Source organism: Dendrobates tinctorius, unplaced genomic scaffold (assembly GCF_039654945.1).
Source record: "Dendrobates tinctorius isolate UK_male_01 unplaced genomic scaffold, ASM3965494v1 ptg000040l, whole genome shotgun sequence".
NCBI classification, from domain to species: Eukaryota; Metazoa; Chordata; class Amphibia; order Anura; family Dendrobatidae; genus Dendrobates; species Dendrobates tinctorius.
In genome coordinates, this window is record NW_027361708.1 from 17120251 (window position 1) to 17134927 (window position 14677).

The window sequence follows — 14677 nt, forward strand, 5'->3', positions numbered from 1 at the left end:
TGGCAGAGCTGTGACCAAAGTGACTAGAGGATAAGGGAGATTTTGAATTTCTGCACACACTTGTGGACACTTATGGATTGTGTGAGGCCCACTGACTAGCATCTGAGCGCTCTGTCACAGGCTCGATGGCAGAGCTGTGACCAAAGTGACTAGAGGATAAGGGAGATTTTGAATTTCTGCACACACTTGTGGACACTGGACACTTATGGATTGTGTGAGGCCCACTGAATATCTGAGCGCTATGTCACAGGCAGAAATTGGCTAGTGTATCACAAACTACAAGGTGTATGTAGAATTGGGCAGAATTGGAATCTCCCTAGAGTGCAGGCCTGTAAGAACGGAACATGTCCTCGACTTATTCTCACAGAGTGACTCACTGATAGCTTCACTGTGGCTGTGATAACAGCCGTTACACGGTACTGTGTGAGGAGCGTACACCGCTGTATGGTGTGAAAAAATGCACGCTCAGTACCTCAGCAGGACAAAAAAAAAATTGTGATTGCTTTTAAAAAAGCAGTTTGCGGAGCAGTGGGTAAACAGCAATGCAGGAATGTCAGGAAGCCTTAGAAGGCAGCCCAACAACCAACACCACTGATACACCACTATATAGCCTCCCCTTGCACTGCACAGTGACTGGTGTGTTGTACAGGCAAAATCGCTAGCAGCAGAAGCAGTTTTTTTTTCTTCTTCTCAGCAGGACAAAAAAAAAAATTGTGATTGCTTTTAAAAAAGCAGTTTGCGGAGCAGTGGGTAAACAGCAATGCAGGAATGTCAGGAAGCCTTAGAAGGCAGCCCAACAACCAACACCACTGATACACCACTATATAGCCTCCCCTTGCACTGCACAGTGACTGGTGTGTTGTACAGGCAAAATCGCTAGCAGCAGAAGCAGTTTTTGGTGTCTTCTTCCCTGCCTAACGCTCTCCCTACAAAATCAGCAGCAGCAGCAGCTCTCCCTATTCTGAGATCAAATGAGTAACATGGCGGTCGGCGTGCACGCCCTTTTATACCCCCTGTGACGCCCCCCAAAGCAAGCCAATCACTTGCATGCCCTTCTGAAAGATGGTGGTGACCCGTGCCTATGTCATCACGTTGCCCACAGTGTCCGTGGATCCTGATTGGCTGAAAAAGAGCGCAAAACAAACTTTTGAAACGCGACTTTGGCGCGTAAGTCGCCGACCTCGTGGCCGACCTCATCCTAGGGTCGGGTTTCGTTTCATGAAACCCGACTTTGCCAAAAGTCGGCGACTTTTGAATTTTTTCGACCCGTTTCGCTCAACTCTAGTGCTGACCCCAGACAGCTAGCTGCCCAGATTACACTGTATTTCATTTATTGTATTTTTGGTGTTACCTATGAATTCTGATGTAGAGGAGGCTGGGGATCTCTTATTTGAGATTTCAATAAAGAAGTTAGTTTGAATTGTTTCACTGTAGGAGAGGGACTGCTGTAACTTCTGGTTCCCAATTTTGATTTCAGTGCATTTTTTTCCTTTTAAAAAACAATAGCCATGACTTAGGGCCCTGTCACACATAGCGACGCACCAGCGATCCCGACAACAATATGACCTTGTCAGGATTGCTGGTGTGTCGCTGCATGATCAACGGTGAGCTGCCGAACAGGCAGCTTCACCAGCGATCAGCACCAGCGACACGCGGGTAACAAGCGACGCACGTCGCTTAGTTACCCACTGTGTACGTTACCAGCGCCCTGGTGCAGGGAGCTGGTAACCAAGGTACACATCGGGTTTCTAAGCGACGCGCAGCACTTAGAAACCCATGTGTACCTTGGTTACCTGCTCCCTGCACCAGAGCGCTGGTAACTAAGGTACACATCGGGTTTCTAAGTGCTGCGTGCCGCTTAGAAGCCCGAAGTGTACCTTAGTTACCAGCACCAGCTCGCTGATCGCTGGTCTCCCGCCTGTCACATGCAGCGATGCGTGCTGGCCAGCGAGAGACCAGCGATCAAAAAAATGTCCTGGCCATTCCAAGACGATCAGCGATACCCGGCAGGGGGGCCGGTCGCTGATCGCTGTCACACACAGTGATCTCGCTGGTCAGATCGCTGTTGCGTCACAAAACTTGTGACTCAGCAGCGATCTTGCTAGCAAGATTGCTGTGTGTGACGGGGGCTTTAAAGGGAACCTGTCAGCAGGATTGTGCACAGTAACCTACAAAGTGTGTCAGGCCGGCGCCGTTATACTGATGAAAATGATAGCTTGGTTGATGAAATTCATCTTGTGTTTGTTGTGTAATCTTTGTTTTCAGTTCTGAGTTAATTATATGCTCATGCTTTGGGGTGGTCTGTAGGAGGGTCTTCATGTGGTGCCCTGATTAGGTATTCATCAGTATGGCTTTTGACAGGTCACTGATTCCTCATTGACTTGCCCCCTATTTTACATACTGATTTTTATATGTATTGACAAAAAAAATCACCTTCAGCAGGCAGCGGTACCTGCCCTGCAGCATGATTGCATGTATAATGAGCATTAAATTGTTTTATTTAGTCATATACTGTACATTGATTCTGAAAAAAAATCTTTCTCAAAATGGCGCCGACCGCGCCTGTGCAGTAGCATCTATCGGCGAACAGATAGATGCTACTGCACAGACGCTGCCATTTTGCTAGAGGAAAAAAAAAATTATCGGATCGCCAATAGATGCTACTGCGCAGGTACGGCCGGCGCCATTTTGAGATTTTTTTTCGCAGAATCAATGAATATGGCTAAATAAAACAATTTAATGCACATTATACACGTGATCATGCTGCAGTGCAGGCGCCGCTGCCTGCTCTAGGTGATTTTTTTTCAATATAATATTCAATATGTAAAATAGGGGAGGTCCCTGAGGGATCAGTGACCTGTCTAAAGCCATCAGTATGAATGAAGAAAGAAGATGATCCAGCTTCCAAGCTTTCAAAAATGTATTGGATTAAAAATATTAATAGATGGCATCATGAGTGTAGACACAGCTACGCGTTTCGAACATCCATTGCATTCTTTAACAAAGCGCTTTCATTGCTAAAGAATGCAATGGATGTTCGAATTGCATAGCTGTGTCTACACTCATGATGGAAGCTATTAATATTTGTTAATCCAATACATTTTTGCATGCCTGGAAGCTGGATCATTGTCATTCGTCATTTCAACAAGTGGTTCTTTGCAGATCTGTGCCACATGGGACGCCTAGCTTGGGTGATCTGGTTTATCCTTTTCTATCAGTATCAATAGCTATTCAGAGCACCACATGATGACCCCCCCCCCACAGGCCGCCCCGGATCACGAGCATATCATTAACTGAAAACTACAAATAAAAATTAAACAACAACCACAAGACGGATGTCATCAAACCAGGTATCATTTTAATCAGTGTAACTGCGCCGACCTAACACTGTCTGTAGGTTACTGTGCACAATCCTCCTGATAGGTTCTCTTTAAGGCCGGTGTCACACTACCATAGAATACGGAGGAGTGCTATGCGAGAAAACATTTAATAGCACTCGGACTGGTGTTAATCTGCGGGGTAGCTCACATCACCATATTTCATCTTGGGTGTATTCTACGTGCGTGTAAAATCTCAGCATATATCAACCAAGTCTCGCCAATGCAAGCCTATGGATGTGAGAAAAAAACGTACACCACACGGACCATGCGAGTGCTGTCCGATGTTTACGCACTGGTGTCCTTTGAAAAGCCGGCAAATCATGTGCAGTATACAGTAAAATCACATTGACAGGTTAGAATAGAATAGATCTATACATGTAGAATACATAAATATATAGATGTCAGTGACACACACAGACACATATATGTATTTATATTGCATACATAGATTAAAAGCCGGCAAATCATCTGCCGCATAGAGTATAATCACAAAGTGACAGGTTAGAATAAAATAGATAGAATAGATATATACACATATATATGTCAGTGACACACACACACATATATATATATATATATATATATATACTAGGTATCAACCCGTTGTACGCCCAGATGGCGAGCATTTTTATTGGTATATGGTCTCCTATCCTGCTATGTGCTGCCACCCTCCTATCGTGGTACGCATGGCACCCCTCATTCCTATCCTGGTATGCATGGTACCCTCACCCCCCCCAATCCTGGTATGCATGGCACCCCATTCTTCATCCTTGTATACATGGTCCTCTCACCCCCCTATCCTGGTATGCATGGTCCCCTCACCCCCTATCCTGGGTATGAATGGTACCCCTCATCCCCCAATCCTGATATGCATGGTACTCCCTCATCTCTATCCTGGTATGTATGGTCCCCCTCATCCCCCATTCCTGGTATGCATGGTACCCCTCATCCCCCAATCCTGGTATGCATGCTCCCTGCTCATCCCCCAATCATGGTATGCATGGGCCTCTCACCCACCTATTATGGTATGCATGATCCCTTCACCCCCTATCCTGGTATGCATGGTACCCCTCATCCCCCAATTCTGGTATGCATGGTACCCCTCATCCCCCAATCCAGGTATGCATGGTACCCTCACCCCCCCAATCCTGGTATGCATGATACTCCCTCATCCCTATCCTGGTATGCATGGTCCCCTCACCCCCTATCCTGGTGTGCATGGTACCTCTCATCCCCGAATCCTGGTATGCATATTCCCCTCATCCCCCAATCCTGGTATGCAGGTATGCATGGTACCCCTCATCCCCCAATCCTGGTATGCATGGTACCCCTCATCCCCCAATCCTGGTATGCATGGTACCCCTCATCCCTGAATCCTGGTATGCATGTTCCCCTCATCCCCCAATCCTGGTATGCATGGTACCCCTCATCCCCCAATCCTGGTATGCATGGTACCCCTCATCCCCCAATCCTGGTATGCATGGTACCCCTCATCCCCCAATCCTGGTATGCATGGTACCCCTCATCCTCCAATCCTGGTATGAATGGTCCCCTCACCCCCCTATCCTGGTATGCATGGTACCCCTCACCCCCCAATCCTGGTATGCATGGCCCCCCACCCTCCAATCCTGGTATGCATGGTCCTCTCACCCCGCCTATCCTGGTATGCATGGTACCCCTCATTCCCCAATCCTGGCATGCATGGCCCCCTCACCCCCCAATCCTGGTATGCATGGCCCCCTCACCCCTCAATCCTGGTTTGCACGGGCCTCTCACCTCCCCTATCCTGGTATGCATGGTCAATCTCACCCCCCAATCCTGGTATGCATGGCCCCCTCACCCCCCAATCCTGGTATGCATGGCCCCCCACCCTCCAATCCTGGTATGCATGGTCCTCTCACCCCGCCTATCCTGGTATGCATGGTACCCCTCATTCCCAAATCCTGGCATGCATGGCCCCCTCACCCCCCAATCCTGGTATGCATGGGCCTCTCACCTCCCCTATCCTGGTATGCATGGTACCCTCACTCCTATTACAAGTAAAAAAAAAAATTTATACTCACCCTTCTTTCCTGTGCTCCAGCGCTGTTCTGTTGGAGGGCGTATCGCATATGCCCATAGCGCTGTTCGGCGCCATATTGATGAAGACACACTGCAAGTGTGTCTTCAGTAAAATGGCGCTGGATCGCGGACGCGTAGCGCGATTCCGGCCGCACTCCAGCCCTGGTCTCCGGGCGAAGAGAAGCTCCGCGGCAACGCTCCTCCCGGTCAGGTAAGTATGTAAGTATGGCGTCGGAGATGGCAGTATGCAGTGTGTATGGTACCGCCATCTCCGGGCCATACACACTCCTCACCGCTGGATGCCTCACTCTGTCTGGAGTCACACTGCGCAGGCGCATTGCGCTTGCGCAGTCTATAGAGGCTTCGGACAGAGTGACGCTTACAGAGATATATTAAAGATATGTATTTATATTGCATAGAGAGATGGATAGAAGAAAAGCCGGTAATTCAGCTGCTGGGTTCTGTAAAATCACTGCAGGAGCCAACAGGATAGAAGAGATGGATTATATACAGTAAATACAATAGGTAGATATAAAGATGTCAGTGACAAATACAATTAGTACAGTGTGTGCAAATTACTTTACATGTATTTAATAAAAGATTATTATTTGGAAAAAAATGGCGTGGCCTCCCGCGCAATTTTTGCTAACCAGCAGAGGGAAAGCCAGTGACTGGGGGCAGATGTTTATAGCCTGGGAAGGGAGTAATACCCATGGAGCTTCCCAGGCTAATACAGATATATGTTAAAGTTTGGGCACCCCTATTAATGTTAACCTTTTTTCTTTATAACAATTTTGATTTTTGCAACAGCTATTTCAGTTTCATATATCTAATAACTGATGGACTCAGTTATATTTCTGGATTCAAATGAGGTGTATTGTACTAACACAAAATGTGCAATCTGCATTTAAACAAAATTTGACCAGTGCAAAAGTGTGGGCACCTCAACATAAAAGTGACATTAATATTTCGTAGATCCTCCTTTTGCAAAAATAAAAGCCTCTAGTCGCTTCCTGTAGCTATTAATGAGTTCCTGGATCCTGGATGAAGGTATTTGTGACCATTCCTGTTTACAAAACAATTCCAGTTCAGTTAAGTTTGACGGTCGCCGAGCATGGACAGCCCGCTTCAAATCATCCCACAGATGTTCAATGATATTCAGGTCTGGGGACTGGGATGGCCATTCCAGAACATTGTAATTGTTCCTCTGCATGAATGCCTGAGTAGATTTGGAGCGCTGTTTTGGATCAATGTCTTGCTGAAATATCCATCCCCTGCGTAACTTTAACTTCGTCACTGATTCTTCCACATTATTGTCAAGAATCTGCTGATACTGAGTTGAATCCATGCGACCCTCAACTTTAACAAGATTCCCGGTGCCGGCATTGGCCACACAGCCCCAAAGCATGATGGAACCTCCACCAAATTTTACTGTGGGTAGCAAGTGTTTTTCTTGGAACGCTGTGCTTTTTAGCCTCCATGCATAACGCCTTTTTGTATGACCAAACAACTCAATCTTTGTTTCATCAGTCCACAAGACCTTCTTCCAAAATGTAACTGGCTTGTCCAAATGTGCTTTTGCATACCTCAGGCGACTCTGTTTGTGGCGTGCTTGCAGAAATGGCTTCTTTCGCATCACTCTCCCATACAGCTTCTCCTTGTGCAAAGTGTGCTGTATTGTTGACCGATGCACAGTGACACCATCTGCAGCAAGATGATGCTGCAGGACTTTGGAGGTGGTCTGTGGATTGTCCTTGACTGTTCTCACCATTCTTCTTCTCTGCCTTTCTGATATTTTTCTTGGCCTGCCACTTCTGGGCTTAACAAGAACTGTACCTGTGTTCTTCCATTTCCTTACTATGTTCCTCAGAGTGGAAACTGACAGGTTAAATCTCTGAGACAACTTTTTGTATCCTTCCCCTGAAAAGCTATGTTGAATAATCTTTGTTTTCAGATCATTTGAGAGTTGTTTTGAGGAGTCCATGATGCCACTTTTCATAGGAGAATCAAATAGGAGAACTACTTGCAAGTGGCCACCTTAAATACCTTTTCTCATGATTTGATGCACCTGGCTATGAAGTTCAAAGCTCAATGAGGTTACAAAACCAATTTAGTGCTTCAGGAAGTCAGTAAAAAGTAGTTAGGAGTGTTCAAATCAAGAAAATGATAAGGGTGCCCATACTTTTGCACCGGTCAAATTTTGTTTAAATGCAGATTGCACATTTTGTGTTAGTACAATAAACCTCATTTGAATCCACAAATATAACTGAGCCCATCAGTTATTAGATATATGAAACTGAAATAGCTGTTGCAAAAACCAAAACTGTTATAAAGAAAAAAGTTTAACATTAATAGGGGTGCCGAAACTTTAACATATGACTGTAATATCAGCTCACAACTGTATAATTAGCCTTTACTGGCTATTAAAATGGGGGACCCCCCAAAAAATTACATGAGGTCCCCTATAATTAATAACCAGCAAAGGCTATGCAGACAGCTGCGGGCTGATATTATTAACCTAGGAAGGTGCCACAGATACTGGCCCCACCCTGGCTAAAAACATTAGCTTTCAGCCACCCCAGAAAAGGTGCATCTCTGAGATTTGCCAGTTCTGGCACTTTGCCTCGCTCTTTCCACTTGCCCTGTAGTAGTGGCAAGTGGGGTAATAGTTTGGGGGGTTGATGTCACCTTTGTATTGTCTGGTGACATCAAGCCCCAAGGTTAGTAATGGAGAGGTGTCAATAAGACGCCGCCATTAGTATCCCCATAGTCACATTGTAAGAAAACACAGACACCCAGAAAAAAAGTCCTGTAATTGAAAGACACAGACTCCATTAATAATCTCAACTAAACCTTACTTATAACCTCGCATAATTCCACCGAAGCCCTCGATCTCGTGTAATAAAAGTAAAATAATAAAACAACAATATACCATACCTTTTGGTCATTCTGTCCTACACCATAATCCATGTCTGGAGGAGAATTAGTTTTCAACCTGGACGGTGCCAAAATGCATCCATCCAGGCTGATAAACACTGGTGAATGAGATGCTGTGAGCGTAGCCTCAGTGATGTCACTGAGGCTGCGCTCCCACCTGGGTTGAACTGTGTTGACCTCTGGACCGTGGGAAAATGCCAGTGATGAGGTCACCGCAGTTCAAGCTCAGTATCTTCACAGCCGATCACCGTGAAAAATTCTATATATTTAATGTTATACTTTACTGCTTGGTGCCTAGGTTAGCGGCCATTGCTGCAGTCAGTGGGGACCAGTCTCCCAGGCAAGGAATTCTGTGCTTATAAGCTTTTTTCTATACAACTTGTAATCACAGTTGTGAAGCTCCTCCAATACTACTGAGACCAAGCTGCCTTTGCTTCCATCATTGATGAGCTCACAGCTTTGCAGGCAATAAAATTCTGCTGGTCTGAACTATTCATCAGGATTGCACCCCCCAGGAAGAAGAGGCAGGGAAACAGTGCACTCCTGAAGACTGAACATGATACAACCCCTTTAATATTGGTAATGCTGCAAGCCATAGTAAAAAGGAAAGCAACAATGTTACACAGAGCTAGGCAACAGAATGGCCCTAATTCATTAACCCCCTTCACAATCTTTGACGTATATTTACGTCAAAGGTTGTGTTCCTGCCTTTGTTGCGCGATCTGACGCTGAGTCCAAATCTTTCCCTGCACTTAGTAACTGATATAATCAGACATCAAGTGCCTTTAATACACGCCAGCCTGAAGCGCGTCACTTGTCCCGCCCATTGGCGCCCCTGTCACTTGATCGCGGCATGTCGATAGATTGTCATGACAACCAGGGATCTGCAGAGGACCCCAGTGCCTGTTATTGTGAATCTCCTGTGAACGCCGGCTTGTTGCCTGCGTTCATAGATCATGATTTCTTCTATACATAGCAGGGCTGAAGCTTTTGTACAGTACAAGTGATCGCAGTTTCAAGTCTCTTAAGGGGACTATTAAAGTCAGTGAAAAGTATGGAAAAAAAGTCAACAGAGAAGCTCTTCATATCCCAGTCTGTTCTGTCGACTGAGCATCACTGTCGATTGGCACCACAGAGCGGAAAGGAAGAAGCTGCTCTGTCAACGTGACGTCATCGGAAGTCACAGAATCGCCAGCAGGAACGCTATGTGACTGCGCTGAGCCGGCAGAGTATTTAGTAACATCTTAGTAACAAAGTCCTAGACAACCTCATACGGTATTAAAATGCAGTGTACTTGATACAAATCATAATAACTTCAGTGTTTTACTTGTAGGAAAGTAACTAATTAGTAGCATACAATGGAGCCATGACAGATTTAGGACTGCTATACATGTGTTTATGTACCGGCCCACACAGGAGTATACCCTACTATAGATTTGCTACGCCATTGTAAACTGATGTTGGGAAGTGCTAATTTTGTATCTAGTTAATATACTTTTATTTAATTGTAGTATGAGAAAACCTAGAATAATATGTTAAAATTAAAAGGATTTTCCAGGATTGTTTTTCATTACTTGGTCTGCCCAGTGCAAAATTAAATAATCTGTGCTCACCCACTTCAAGCCCAGCGCTGCCTCTTCCCCAGACCCCAGAGGGGCAGCACTGTAGGTGTGCCAGAAAGCAAACAGAATTAATCCTGGAAAACTCCTTTAATGACATTTTTGTACAATATTTAAGCTTTACACGCATCCACAAGAGACAAAATCACACAAACTCATTTATAAATATTCATATGTCATTTTATTTTTTATTTTGTTATTTTTTTAAATATCTAATATATAAGATGCAACAACCATTTATCTTCAGGTATTATAATATTTTCTCTCCAGTCTTTGGAGTAAAGGAAAGAAAATCCATCATACAAATGTCATAGACAGAAGTCATTGGATCGAGCTTTCATTTAGCAATGTAGCATCCAGTATTATTTCTCTTTCTCCATAGAGCTGCAGGTAACCAGGCTCCCAACTCCCAATAAAACTGTTAACTTATAGTGTAGCAAATTCAGCTCTGCTACATCTGTATATACAAATATTACATTCGGAATGATACTGCAATCTGTTCTTACCTTTATGGTAAATGATGAGAGCAGATCCTGTATAAGTCAGTCCTGATACAGAAGTGTTCTCCTTGATGTTTCCCCTTTGTTGTTCTTGCTGGACTAGAAATAGGGGGCGAGGATGAAGATGTGCCCTGCCACAGGTGCCCACTGTCCCTCCTCTAACCACCCACTTCTCTCTGTGGAGGGGACAAGATGGTGATTCAGAAGGAGGAGGGAGATAAACTGAAATCTCAGCTGATTAGAGAGGTGCATGACAGGAGAGCAGGTAAGAAAGAAGTGCTGAGCAGGGAGGAAGGAGACTAAGAAAAATCAACAATTAGAATCCTTGTATTTAAACACAAATCATCAAAGACTTATATGTGAAATCTGTGTGAGATCTGCCTTATACCATAATGTTATCACTGAGCTGCAGCATCTGCTCCTTCCTTAGATGAAACCTTGGGTGACCCCCATCATCCACAGATGAAGCAGTGGTGTCAGTCTGGGTGAGGAATGTGTTACAAGGCTGTGCATTTCTGCTCCTGTTATTCCATTATTCACTCTCTTTCTCTCTTTTTCTTTCTCTCGCTTTTTCTTTCTCTTTTCTCACGCTCTCTTTTTCTTTCTCTCTCGTTTTCTTTCTCTTTTTCCTACTCTCTTTTTGTTCTCTCTTTTACTTTCTCTCTCTGTGATTTTTATGGTCAGCAGGGTCCTCTGTCTCTTTCTCTCACCTGTAGCGATATCAGTGACCTTCATTTTAGAGTCTGGGCTATATCCCCTACGTGATGTGCTCTCTCTTGCCGGCTCAGATCAGTAGTAACGAGTCGCCAACAGAGCAGAGCGCGTTGTTAGAATACTTAGGCTACTTTCACACTTGCGTTTTTTTGCTGTGCGTTTTTTGCGCACACAAGTGCATGAAAAAAACACATCATGCGTTTGTATACTTTTTTGCGGGTTTTGGTGCGTTTTTTTGCGCATACGTTCACGTATGCGCACCCATAGACTATAATGGGTGTTTTGCTGTAAAAAAAAAAACGCATTGCGTGCACATGCGGTTTTTTTGGGGCAAGTCGGACGCACAAAAAATGCAACAGGATGCATTTTGTGCGCCTGAGCGCACACTACAAAAAAACGCATGTGCATACAAACGCATGTGTATGCGCACCTATGCGCACCCATGTAAAAGATAGGGGAAAAAACGCATGCTTTTTTTGCGCTAAAAAACAGCGCAAAAAAGCAAGTGTGAAACCAGCCTTAGTGTACACTGTTAGTGCGCTCTGTTGTCAGCTTGTTGCTACTGATCTGAGCCAGCAACAGAGCGTACTCAAATGGAGCATCTTCAAAGATGAAGTAGGTAAAAAAAAACCTGTTAGATAAAATAGGGAAGGATAGGGACATTTTAATCATAGTATATTACAAGATATCGTAGATTACAGCATTAAATAAATAGGCATTTAGGATGAACATTACTTTGTATTTTGGACCACCCTTTTAATTTAATCATCACTATGTGTAGTACTAAAGATAAAGAAGGATCAGAAACAAACAAATCTAATGCGTAACACCATACAGTGTAATCAGGGTTAGACTGGGCTGTAGTGGCCCACTGGGAGTATTGACCCTAGGGGCTCACCCTTCAGCTATACCTGTTAGTCGTTACCCTCATATAGTGCAGCATCGACTGTAAAACACAGGAGGCTTCTTCACTTCTACTGTGCGCCCCTATAACTGGGATGTACAATAGTAGTAGTTTGCATTAAAGTGGTTCATTGGTGAAAACAAGTTATCTCTGATCCACAGGTTAGGTAGGTGATAACTTATTGATCGGTGGAATCATTGGAAACTGCACCAATCGGAGGAATGGGGAACTTTCATCCCAGACAGGGCATTTTTATCCCCATTTTAAAATGGAGCAGCAGGTGGGATGTCTGACCGCAGCTCCATTCATCCTCTTTGGGGGCTTCCAGAAAAAGGCAAGTGCAGATCCTTAGGGAATGAATGGATCAATGGTTGAGTCGCACATGCCACTCCATACTAATAGGAGTAAGAGTTCACATTGTGCAGATCGGTGCAGGTCCCAGCAGTTGGACCCTCACCAATCTATAACTTATTACTTATCCTTTGGCCACGTTCACACGTTCAGTATTTGGTCAGTATTTTACATCAGTATTTGTAAATACACCAACTAATTATCCTTAATTTTGTGGCTGTAAAGCATATATAATAGAGAAAAATCCAAAGGCAGAGGGAACTTTATGTGGCGCCCCTGAGGGTCCAGTTGCCACAGAGGTACTGCACCTCAGCCAGAGGTGTGGTACTCCACTCTCAGGTAAGGAGGGGGCACTGCCCAGGAGCCACACACTGGCATCCAACACTAGACCTTTCCAGGCCAATGAGGAACTAGATAGAGAGTGTGGGTGGAGGAAGTGGAAAATGGGCGGAGCTTGGGTGAGTGGTCTGAGAGATCAGGAGTGAGTTAGAGGGAGTTGGTGCTGGGAACTGGAGCAGTGAGGAGCTTGTCCCGAGACCAGAGGACAGTTGAAAGAGAGAGGAGGACAGAGGAGTCAGAGAGAGAAGCTCCAGAGAGAGAGAGGAAGAAGGGGTCCTAGGGGCACAGGTAGTGAGGATTCTACCCGTGGCACCCAAATCCATGCCATCCGCAGTAGAGAGGAGGGACCAGGTCGCAGTAGGGGACCAGCCCCAGACTAGTGGAGAAACTGGGGACTCAGCTAGCAAACCAAAGTCTGCAGCATCTGCATGTGTAACAGCCAAGTCTGCATACATTCTCTGAAAAGGCAGCCACACAGGATCACGGGGACCTAGAGTATGTCACCCGACAGGATCTGAGGCTGCTGGCTTGGGACACTGTGTGTAAGGCGCAGTGCAGGAGAGGCGGAAGCCAGCGCAGAGAGACGACCAGAGAAAGAACATAAGAAGGGGGTCCTGGTAAAGTGTACCCACATTGCCTGAGAGCTGGCTGGACCACCGTCCCGGAGTTAACAGCACTCCGGCTGGGGATTGTAACCTGCAACACCGTGAGTGTTAAGACTGCAACCCTGCTGTGTCCTCAGATTTATTTGCTGCGCCACCTACCCTGCACTACAACTGTTACCATCATCACCGCCATCTTCTTTCACCCTATAACTGCCCTGGAGTCTAGCTCTATAGCTCTACCCGTGGAGAGCTGTAACAACTCTGCTGCGTCACCAACAGCCCCAGCGGTCTCCTTAAGAAGCGTTGGCCATCTCCTTATTGCCGAACACCACAGGTATGTCACGAATTAATCCCCTATAACCTTTCCTCCTCATCATTTCATTGCGCGCCCAGGGCCATGGCCCGGGTCACTGCTGCCGTGACATCTCCTGAAGTAACTGCCCGACCCAGTCACGAGTATCCCACGGCCCTGCCGGCCACTGCATTTACAGCAAAGCCAAAGTATTTACACAAGGTCAAAATTGTTGGTACCCCTTATTTAATGACAGAAAAACCCACAATGGTGACAGAAATAACTTGAATCTGACAAAAGTAATAATAAAAAAAATCTATGGAAATGAACAAATGAAAATCAGATATTGCTTTTCAACCATGCTTCCACAGAATTAGAGAATTTAAAAAAAATAAATAAAACTTTTGTGGGGGGGGGGGGGGGGGGGGGTGTCGTGGCCAGCAGCCGAAGGCGTAAGATGTGCTTCCCTGAGCTCAATGCCACAGCAATCAGCTTAATTTCACACTTTTTGTGGCCCATCCACACCTCTCTGAAGCAGCAAGAAAGTGGTGGAGCCCCCAGAGACGATACCTTTACATCTTGGACGCACTCCGACACCCCGAGTGCAGCAGAGTTTCGGGGCCTGCCGGAGGCGCTTACCGCCCGCCATCTTCCTGTACCACCAGCCGCTTCTCTCCCATCACAGGGCTAACTGCCGTACTCTGCGGGGATACAGCGGCGGGCCTCCCTGCACATCGGTTGTTCCGGTGAACTGTCTCGGACACGCTACTAGTGCCATGGGCACAGTGGAAATTTGAGGTCTGCTCATGGCGCTTCCCGCCCACCACCTCCTCGTATCAACAGTCGCTTCCCTCCTACCGCTGGATCAAAGACAGAGGGTGAAATACTTACCCACCTCTCTCCGTACCTTGCGGGATTACAACGGCGGGCCTCACTGCGCTCCCGGTGAACTGCCTCAGACACGCTCCATCACCA

The 14677-nt window shown here is 45.8% G+C and overlaps 1 protein-coding gene across 1 annotated transcript in view; it reads right to left on the bottom strand.

Moving 5' to 3' along the window:
• Positions 1 to 10615, bottom strand: part of GPRIN2 (G protein regulated inducer of neurite outgrowth 2) — a 99297-nt gene extending 88682 nt beyond the window's left edge. The window contains exon 1 of the mRNA XM_073574919.1: positions 10504 to 10615. The gene's annotated coding sequence lies outside the window, so the exon portion shown is untranslated. The remainder of the gene's footprint in view (positions 1 to 10503) is intronic.
• Between the last annotated feature and the right edge of the window lie 4062 nt (positions 10616 to 14677).